Source organism: Nilaparvata lugens, chromosome X (assembly GCF_014356525.2).
Source record: "Nilaparvata lugens isolate BPH chromosome X, ASM1435652v1, whole genome shotgun sequence".
NCBI lineage: Eukaryota > Metazoa > Arthropoda > Insecta > Hemiptera > Delphacidae > Nilaparvata > Nilaparvata lugens.
This window is the reverse complement of record NC_052518.1, coordinates 86,953,263-86,963,718: the sequence shown is the minus strand read 5'-3', so window position 1 is coordinate 86,963,718 and position 10,456 is coordinate 86,953,263.

The window sequence follows — 10,456 nt, the reverse complement described above, 5'->3', positions numbered from 1 at the left end:
GGGTCATGTAAAAAGCATTGGTTAGATAGGCGATTGATTACAAGTTTCCATTCTGTACCTATTCTGTGACCGTAGCTCCATTCGCGTTCCGGTAAACACACGGTGTACGGTGTACACACGTACGTTTGCCTCGGGTGAGCATACGTGTATGGGCTTGCATTCGCACGTGTGGACACTGTTCGCTGAGGCATGTGGGCGAACCGGAACCCTGTCGGTATTTTGGCGTGCTCAAAGGCGCCTCGGGCGAGCATTGAATGTACGTGTGGACGCGATTTTGCCATACGGGTGAGGCAAAACGTAAACATTGAAGGCGTCATAACCTAATTCCAATGAATTGGGTTAATGAATGACAAATCAAATTGTGATCCAATAACTAATTGTAAATTGTAGGATTTTTGTAATTTTGTAGGATATGTGGATTGTCAAATATTTAAATAGAAACATGCATGGAGTATATAATTCGTATCATGATTAACAAATTTAGAACTGCATAATTTAAGTGAAAAAAGCTTCTCTACAGGGTTCCTAAAAGAAAGTATAGCTCAAATATTATTTTACTGTGGCTATCAAAAATCATCTTGTGTTTGTTTCATGTTATCAATCAGAGTTGTTAATTAAAATTGTAATCTTCAATATGATATTATACGTTTTAGATAGCTAGGCTATCTATAGAGAGATTTATTCAAACTTTGAACTAGTATTCCCTTGAAGGTAAATCTTGAAGCTAATCTTTTGGAGAATCTTGTTTTGTCATGTGTATGAGCAGAGTTAGTTTAAAATGGGCAGCAATTTAGTATTTGATTCAATTTATGGCTAATTTCCTTAAAGAAGACTGTCAATTTTGTGAGACAGTGTTAAGTGCTTTGATTAGGTCATCAAAACTTCTGGAATTATTGTAGAATTTTTCTTTTTTTGAGATTCTGAATAGATATTGGAAACCAACAAATGAATCGCCTAATGCCAAGAATCTCAAAGTTAGAGCCAATCGTTCTTGTGGAGTTATTGCTTCCCTCATGATGATATCATTTTTTGTTTAGATAACTAGTTGAATTAGATTCAGTATATTGACAACATAATGTTTTGACAACCTAAGAAAGATTGAATTGTCAATATTATGTCATGTAGCAATTTATTTCCTTACTTCAACCTACAATCGTTCAACCCACCAACATCGTTTGTCAAGTTTTATTTTTGATTTTATTATATACTAAGTCATTGAAATAAAATGTTACTGCTGCAATTTGTGATAACTATCTTCAATGATGGAATGACGCCATTGTTGTCATGTTGTGGAAAATCTACATCTACCATGTCTTCGTGTCGTCTGCAAATCAGATAGCTTTTTGAATGCTGAGGCATACGTGGATCGCGTCCACAAGGACGTACAGTGAATGTTGAGGCATATGTTCATACGATTGTTTGCGCGAATCTGTACGGACGTGTGTACAAGGCTTAAACATTTGCACATGCGTGGCTACCGCTATTTACATGAGTGCATTGTTGAGAGCTTAGACCAGTTATAGATTAGACACGGCCCATTGTATACTGAATATACATTCATACTGAAAGTCAATGAAGCCAACATCTAACTGCCAAATCCGCCCACCTCGACGTCAGAAAAAGTTTGTTGTGTAGGTGTTTGTGGTGTTTAACTTAAACTTACATTGTTGTCATTCAATGCATTGTTGTTAGCTTGGTTGTGACGTCAAGGTGGGCGGATTTGGCAGTTAGATGTTGGCTTCAGAGGCTAGGCTTCCCAGCGTGTCTATTCTATAAGTGGTCTAAGGTGGAGAGCAGCTTCTCTTTGTCCCAGATACAGAGTAGCTACTTTCACATGATAGGAGACGTGCAACTTGAACACTGAACAGTGTTCACGTTTTTTTGTCGAAGTACATTGAGTCAAATTGTGTCTTTCACATGGTGACCCCTAGCCAGCAACCTCCTTCTGTCACGTCTTTTCCCCTCGAGGCAAGCAGAAACCGGCTTGGATCGAGGAGATACTAGCGGACAAATCGCCGCTTTCACATGGGGATTCTACGTCTCTCCGATCACCACTTTTTCTCAAAAACTATCTTTCTTGAAAATGAAGATAGAAAGATTCTGATTTCGGATTTGGATTCAGCGACCCCAAATTCTTTAAAGTCCCGTTTTCGAAAATATCCGAAAACAAGGAAGTTATGGCTGTTTTTAATAAAGTTTCTATTATCATATAATTATATGGTAAAAACGAACAGGTACTGTACTATAGAGTATGTATGTACTGAAGCTATTATAATACAACTAACACTGTATTCGTGTAGGAAATTTTGTGTGATTTTTCTTGATTTCTGAAAATACCCAAAAATAAGGGAGTAAGATAACTTTGAAAACCCAACGTTTTCCTGCCGATTGACAAAACAGATTAAAAATTATTTTAAGACATATTATGTCTTGAACTAAAAACGTGTAACAGATATCCAGATGACTATTCAAGCAATCAAGCTTTTCATAAATTTATTTGTCTCCTCATGGCAGTGGGTTTGCGTCCAACGTTTTGTTTCACTTGAACATTTCTGTGATAATCATTGAATTATGATAGAACACATTATCGTATTGATCTTCTAAATCCAGTTACATGCACATCGATTTCCATAAAATTGATTTTTACTGTTCCTATGAACTCTACCAGGTTCAGCGCAACTTGTTAAATATCATTATGTTTGATTCAACAGAATTCATAAGAATGGCAAAAAATCGAACAACAAAAAAGCTGAAGTTTGAGTCAACGGTATACAACATAGAAAGCAAAAGCTTGCGCTTGGTCCATAGTGCTACGACTGAGGATTCAGCTCAGTGACTAAAATTGACAAGCCATGATTATGTTAATCACTACTCATATAATAATACAAAGTATAGAACTGCTTTTTACTATGATACATGGTTTTCATTCTTTAATAAAAATAAAACGAGATTCCAGTGTCAAAAGCATCAAAGTCGCCAGGCTGGTCTGGACTATTCATGACTTTCTCAGTATGCATTATCCACTCAGCAGTTCTAATACAAACACAGACATCAGTTTCGTTTTAGTTGGAATGGAATGACATTTTTTATTCTTTCAGTTCCTATTATTACCATAGATCGATTCAGATCACCACAATGTTTATACTGTATGTTCATAATAGATTTTTCTGATTGTTGCAAAGAAATAATTATTGGTATATTCAACTATTTGAACCTGATAAATTAGATAGTTGAATGAAAATTGAAATTCAGTGAATTTTACTTGTCATTTTCCTCATATTTTATTTGGTGATGAGTAGAGATGACTTATGAGTTCATATTTGGATTCATCTTTTCAAAGTTTAATTTTCTTGAACTTTTAAAAATTGAAAATGTTCATGTTTAAACTTTTTATGTGTTTGAAAACTTCTTAAAACCTTTGCCTGTCTCTTCCTGAGACAGGAGTATTGTTATCTTTGTACGTTTACTGTACAATCATATGATAATGGAAAGCTATATTAAAAACAGCTATAACTCCCTTGTTTTTGGGTATTTTTGAAAATGGGACTTACACTTTTAATAATTTGGGGTAGCTGGATCCAAATCCGAAATCATAAATCTTCTATGTATATTTTTAAGGAAGTTAGACTTTGAGAAAAAGTGATGAGTCATACTTTGAGCAAACGTCCACTTACTTGTTACATTCGTCGGCTAAATTGAAAGATCCCCATGTAAAAGCACAAGAGAGCTGCAAAATATGAAATATAATCTTCTGTAATATGATCTTCAGGAGGCAGGATTCTGCCGTGTGAAACTGGCCTAATGGCACAAAGTAGAAAAAATACAACTCTTGGTAAAAACCCCTAATCCCTTCCAGCATATTGCAATATCAAAGCAAAATCCTAACCCCCTAACCTATCTTTTCACCATTGAAATATCAAAAAGCATCATTCTACCTGGACCCTAGCCCCTTCTAGCATATTGCAATTTCAAAGCAGAAACCTAACATCACCTTATGAAACATTAATTAATATAATCTGAAAAAACCCAACCCCTAACCCTTTCACATTATTTAATACTTCAGATTTCAAAGCAAAATCCTAACCACCTAACCTATCCTTTCACCTTTGAAACATCAATGAACAGAACTCTTGGTAAAAACCTCTAATCCCTTCCAGCATATTGCAATATCAAATCGAAATCCCAACCTGTCTTTTCACCTTTGAAATATCAAAAAGCATAATTCTACTGGGACTCTAGCCCCTTCTAGCATATTGCAATTTCAAAGCAAAAACCTAACCTACCCTTATGAAACATTATCAAATATAACCTGAAAAACCTCACCCCTAACCCTTACACATTATTTAATACTTCAGATTTCAAAGCAAAAACCTAACCCCCTAACCTACCCTTTCACTTTGAAATCTTAATAAATATAACTCTTGATATAAACCTCTAATCCCTTCCAGCATATTGCAATATCAAATCGAAATCCCAACCTGTCTTTTCACCTTTGAAATATCAAAAAGCATAATTCTACTGGGACTCTAGCCCCTTCTAGCATATTGCAATTTCAAAGCAGAAACCTAACCTACCCTTATGAAACATCATTAAATATAACCTGAAAAACCTAACCCCTTACCCTTTCACATTATTTATTACTTCAGATTTCAAAGCAAAAACCCAACCCCCTAACCTACCCTTTCACTTTGAAATCTTAATAAACATAACTCTTGATATAAACCTCTAATCCCTTCCAGCATATTGCAATTTCAAACAAAATCCTAACCTAGGTATATTTTCACCTTTGAAATTTCAAAAAGCATAATTCTACTGGGATCCTAGCCCCTCCTAGTATATTACAATTTCAAAGCAAAAACCTAACCTACCCTTATGAAACATCATTAAATATAACCTGAAAAACCTAACCACTAATCCTTTCACATTATTTAATACAGATTTCAAAGCAAAATCCCAACCCCCTAACCTATCCTTCAACCTTTGAAACATCAAAAAACGTAACTCTACCTGGACCCTAGCCCCTTCTAGTATATTGCAATTTCAAAGCAAAAACGTCTTTTAACAATGTAGATTCAATAATAAATTAACAAAATACTCCATCTCAATCATGAAAATTATTGAAAAATGTAGGAAGGATTTTTTTTTATTAAACTAGAATGAACAGTTAATATTACATCAATAAACCTGTATCAGCTACCGTCTATAAAAGGCATTGACTAGACAAAGGATTGGCATTGTTGTTCTGCTATCTTTCTCCACTGCCATTATAACGTGGACCTCACTATAGTTTCGATGATTACATTATTCTCAAGTTTCAAATATGATGTGATTCAATATAACAGTAATAGTATTATTATACATCACCTTGTAAATCATTTGTCCTCTTATGAATAAACCACAGACTGAGTATTGTAGGTCTTTTTGACATTATTAACTTTTTACATTGAAAATTATTACTTTTCCTGTAGATATGATATCAGAATAATCAAGTTTGTGATAACTTTTAAATATCATCACTATGGTCATTTACACCAACTTCTGAGCATCTTTGTGTGGAATGATTGAAACCTTTATCATCAGCAAAAAATACTACGAAATTTCACAGACTGACATTTGGTGATTCATAGGACATTTTTGCTTCTTATTAATCACTTTTCACATTCAACAGCAACTGCAGGGAAAATATAATGTGCAATACCTGCGCAAAGCTTCTTTGTTGCACTCAAGAATTTATTCTGCACTCACGTACGGCTCGTGCGTAAATGTTTCTTTCAATGCAAGTGAGTAATTTGGGCGAAATTGAAGCATAACCTCCAATCTTCTAAGCGGACTGCAATGATTGTGACATTAAGAGTCGTCAAGATCTGAATTGCAACTCTCAATGAGACCACCCAAACTGTCCTCATAAAAGACTCTGTTGAGCAAAAAAGGAATGATATTTAAGAGAGTTATTGATCAGCTGTAGTTGAAATTGAATATATGAATTTATAGTACCATCTTGGAACAGGTAGGCTAAATGACATACAAGGATTAGAATCATAAAGAATATTATAATGACCATGAGTACGTAACAGACCTTCTAAAAAGTGTAATTTGGTTTGTTTTATTACCTTAGAATAGTAAAGCATGTACATACAATGGTGGGTCCACACAGTTGGACAATTATGTTGACAAATAAAAAGAGAATTCAGAATCTTCAAAATACAATTGTTTTGAATTTATTGTAGAACTCCTAATCACAAAAATCGTGTAATTAATAAAATTCCAGCTGTTGCATAAACAAACAAATATTGAAAGTCTTCCGCAAGACAAGAGAAATTGAAAAGGGACCACGACGAATAATTGGGACTGCGGAAAAGTCTAACTTTAAATATACGACCTCAAAAAGTAAATATAAAAAATGTAATTTATAAATGTTTCTAAAAACAAATGTAAATGAAAATGGTTGAACAATGAATCGTTAAGTGCACAGAAGCACGGAACAAAATACTTAACTAAGAGGTTAGATGTCTTCACCAGCTGGCTTAAAGAAAACCAGTAGGATTTCTGGAAGGTCTGCGATGCCCATGGGCTGGACACCAGGTAGGCGTCGGCGTTGAATTGGACCAGATACCTGGACAAAACCGGCAACAGGACGGCAGGGAGCCATGGAACCAAGTACCAGGGCGGCGTCGGCGGCGAACTGTGCTGAATCCTCAGACAGACCGGCAGTGAGATGGCAAGGAGCCGTGCAGAAGTTGAATCCACTCCAAGTGTGACCAGCAGCAGGTAATGATGGTAACAAGGGCGCTGTACTAAGCGCTACAACTCAGTAGGTTTGTTACAAATGGAGATAGAATTGAATCCAAGTCAGTAGGATGATGATTACAGATGTCATCACGGCAAGTGTTGCGCGATAATGAGTAGGCTTGTGCATGGACAAGATGTTGTTAGAGAAAACTAGTAACTCCAGGTAAGTGAGTAGATCACAAATGTAAATTGTTGTGGTGATATGATCGAAGCACACACAAATTCTGATAAACCACAATGGTGATGATGATAGTTCAATGAAGGTGTACACATGGCAGGCGCAATGTAACTTAGCAGCATACAAGTAGATTGATAGCCGCGACCCAATAAAGCAATTTCAAACATGAACAGTTCTAGGTTACAATGAGGTGGCAACTGGTGGCCAAAATAGTGCGCAATAGTCACTGAGAAAAGAAATCACAATAGTGTAGATTTCAAATGATGAGAGGAAATTACAAGGGTTGATGTAATTCCAGGAATAATTGTCATGGACAAGCTTCTTCAAATCCTAGATGCAGGATAAATTGTAACCTTGCTTAGTAACTAGTTCAATGCAGAAATGTCTAATGCATAAGTAATGTTTTTAATGCATTGAGTGTAGTGGAACTATATATTTTCTTGATGATTGAAAATTGTCAGTTGCTGACAAAAATGCTCTTGCAAGTGAGAGATTGCAAACAAAGTTCATGATGAAACAAATAACCTAACATGTATCATTTGGACACAGCTAGAATTGAATACAGAGAATAAAGTTCTTCTGAGCTTTCTTCTAGTAAAAATAGTTCATTCTGGATATTATCGTTGTTGGATCAACAGTTCTTCAGAATTAGAAGCACAAATTTGATAAATGTTGAAATTCGAAGTTGAGGGACAAAGCACATTGCGTGCGAGTAATGCCGTTCAGTTACTTACAAGTTTTTTGACACAAATAATGATGAACGTTGAAAACTAGAATACCACATCGAGAATAGATATTTATGAATCGATGAGACACATTTTCAATGTGAATTTGTCACTTTTAAATTAAAAAGGATAAATTTGAAACTTGGAAATACGCTTTCTTCAGCCATTCCATCGACATAGCCCAGTCAATAAAGGTTTTTTCGATCCGAAAATTAAATAAAAGCTGAATCTTTTACCATCGATAGAACCCTCCCAGAGGGTCAATCTCCCAAAAGTCCCAAGAAATCCCCCCGGAGCTTTCCCCCCTAGCCACCCTCAAAGTTGAAAAATGCAGGTAATCACGGGAAATCAATTATCTCTGTACCCATTGATTGGAAACAGTTCTATCATATGCCATTTGATTCCTTACACTATGGACTACAATATTAGTTATATTCATTTTTCCAATAAAATTAACAGTTTTCTTGATAAAATAATATATATGTAAAGATTTAGGGGGTTCGCGATTTGATTTTTTTGTTTTCTTTGATTAACTTCAAAGCAAGTAATTTTAAAGAAAAATGAGCCGAATAATTAATGTAGTCACTCTCATTGCAAATCCATTGATGTACATTGTTATGTATTTGCGATTCGATTTGACGTCGTGGTAGGGGAAACAGTCTACACGGAACGGCGCGGCTGACTCTCTTAGCCATAGTAAACAGCAAACTGGAAATCAATTATCTTTGTAACCATACATCGGAAAAAATCTATCATATGTCATTCGATTCGTTGAATTAAGGACTACAATATTAGTCGTACTCATTTCCTCAATAAATCGAACAGTTTCCTTGATAAAAAAAATATAATGTAAAAATTTAGGGGTTTTTCGATTTGATTTTTTTGTTTTCTCCGATTAACTTCGAAGCAAGTAATTTTAAAGAACAATGTGAAGGATAATTATTGTAGCCACATCCATTGCGAATCCATTGATGTATATTGTTATGTATTTGCGATTCAAGTTGACGTTGTGGAAGGTGAAACATCCGACGCGGCTGACTCCCTTCACCATAGTATACAGTATAATACTGCTGTCTACATTGCATCTCATTTGCACTATGGCGCTCGAAACAATTAATTTTGTCTATTGTTTTGACATGTGCTGTATATAGATTTCCACTTTTCAATACTCTAAAAAAATATTACAATTTTCTTGATTTAACCATGCTCATGATAAAAATCAGGATTTCGTTGTTTGCTCACAGAATTTATTATATTAATTTGAAGTTTGCCTTCTTCATACGAGTCAGAGGTAACACAATTTTATAACTCTAGTTTCAGATATTGATGTTTTTCAACGAAGTTTCATGATATATTATGTGTCCGACTCCTTCATCTTATCCTTATTTTGTGAAAAATGAAGATTCAAAATTTCTTTTCATAGCTTTTCTTGTGTTTTATCTTGTTTCATCACTCTTTATAATTTAAATACTTGATAATGGAATGAATATCATCAGATCACGTGAACAAAAAAAAGGGTGGGCCTACCTGAGATTCTATATGATAACACTGTACTCCTGATAAGTTGAAAATTTTCAAGCTGAAAGTAGATTAATCTGTTGCACATTCGGTTCAAATATTAACAAATGTTACCAAATATCACCAATATTATCACATATAGTGAGAACGAATTACTCTGAAGCTTTCTATTCTCACTGAACATGAAGAGGCAATACCAAGCCAGATCGCAGTTCCGTTCAAATCATTATTATCAGAGCTTTCGAATTGATGCTATGTAACTATGGATGTTATCCCCATCTCACAATTTCCCTATTTATCCTTATCCTGATTCAGAATAAAGTAGTTGATCTCTATAATCACAAAAATCAATGTACAGTACCTATAATAAATAGTAAAAATAACAAAATTTCTAGCAATAATGCAACTTTTTCTAGGTACAAATTTAAAGGCGCATAAAATGACTTTTTCTCAATCACAGGCAGAAATTCCAATGATCATCATATTAGTAAATTAATGTAAATTGTTTGTATTGTATATTGTTCGACGTAAGATAAGCTAAATCTTTAAGGTAATCATCGTATTTAGGATTATCATGTTTATGAATGAAAGCGAGATTGTGATAGAAGATTAGTCAAACTGAAATATAAACATTATATACAATGCATATTTCTGATCAACTATAATTACAAATGATAGTATCAAGCCGAAATGAATTGAGCAACTGAATTTCAAAGTCACTGTTCAAATCGCACTGTGATTCCCTTCTACATCCAAATGGATTGAATTGCCTCACTCTTTAACGTAACAATTATTGTAAAAAAAACAGTGGAATGTGAACGTCAATTTTCAATTTCAATGTGAATTTCAATTTTCAGATCATGAAATTCATAAAAAACTAATTCTTGAGAGAATAATGATGAATTGCAAACAGTGCAAGTAACATTGATACAAAGCGATACAATGAAAATCAACATCGATACTGGACTTATCGAATTTATATTACCGTTGATTTATATTATCTATAAAGCCTATGAGATGTAAAACCAACATTTTAAATTTTCTCTACTGGAGCAAAACATCGATAGAAAATAAAGAAGAGCCTATTATAAGCACAATATACTTGTGTTTCTAGTACACTTGAACTAACTCATCACTTCAACCCTTCAATGATCACAATGAACTAGAATGGTATGAAAACCATGAAATTGATAATCAGGTACATTTTTCAAATAGCTTCACCCAACTAAATCTGTGAATGCTGAGT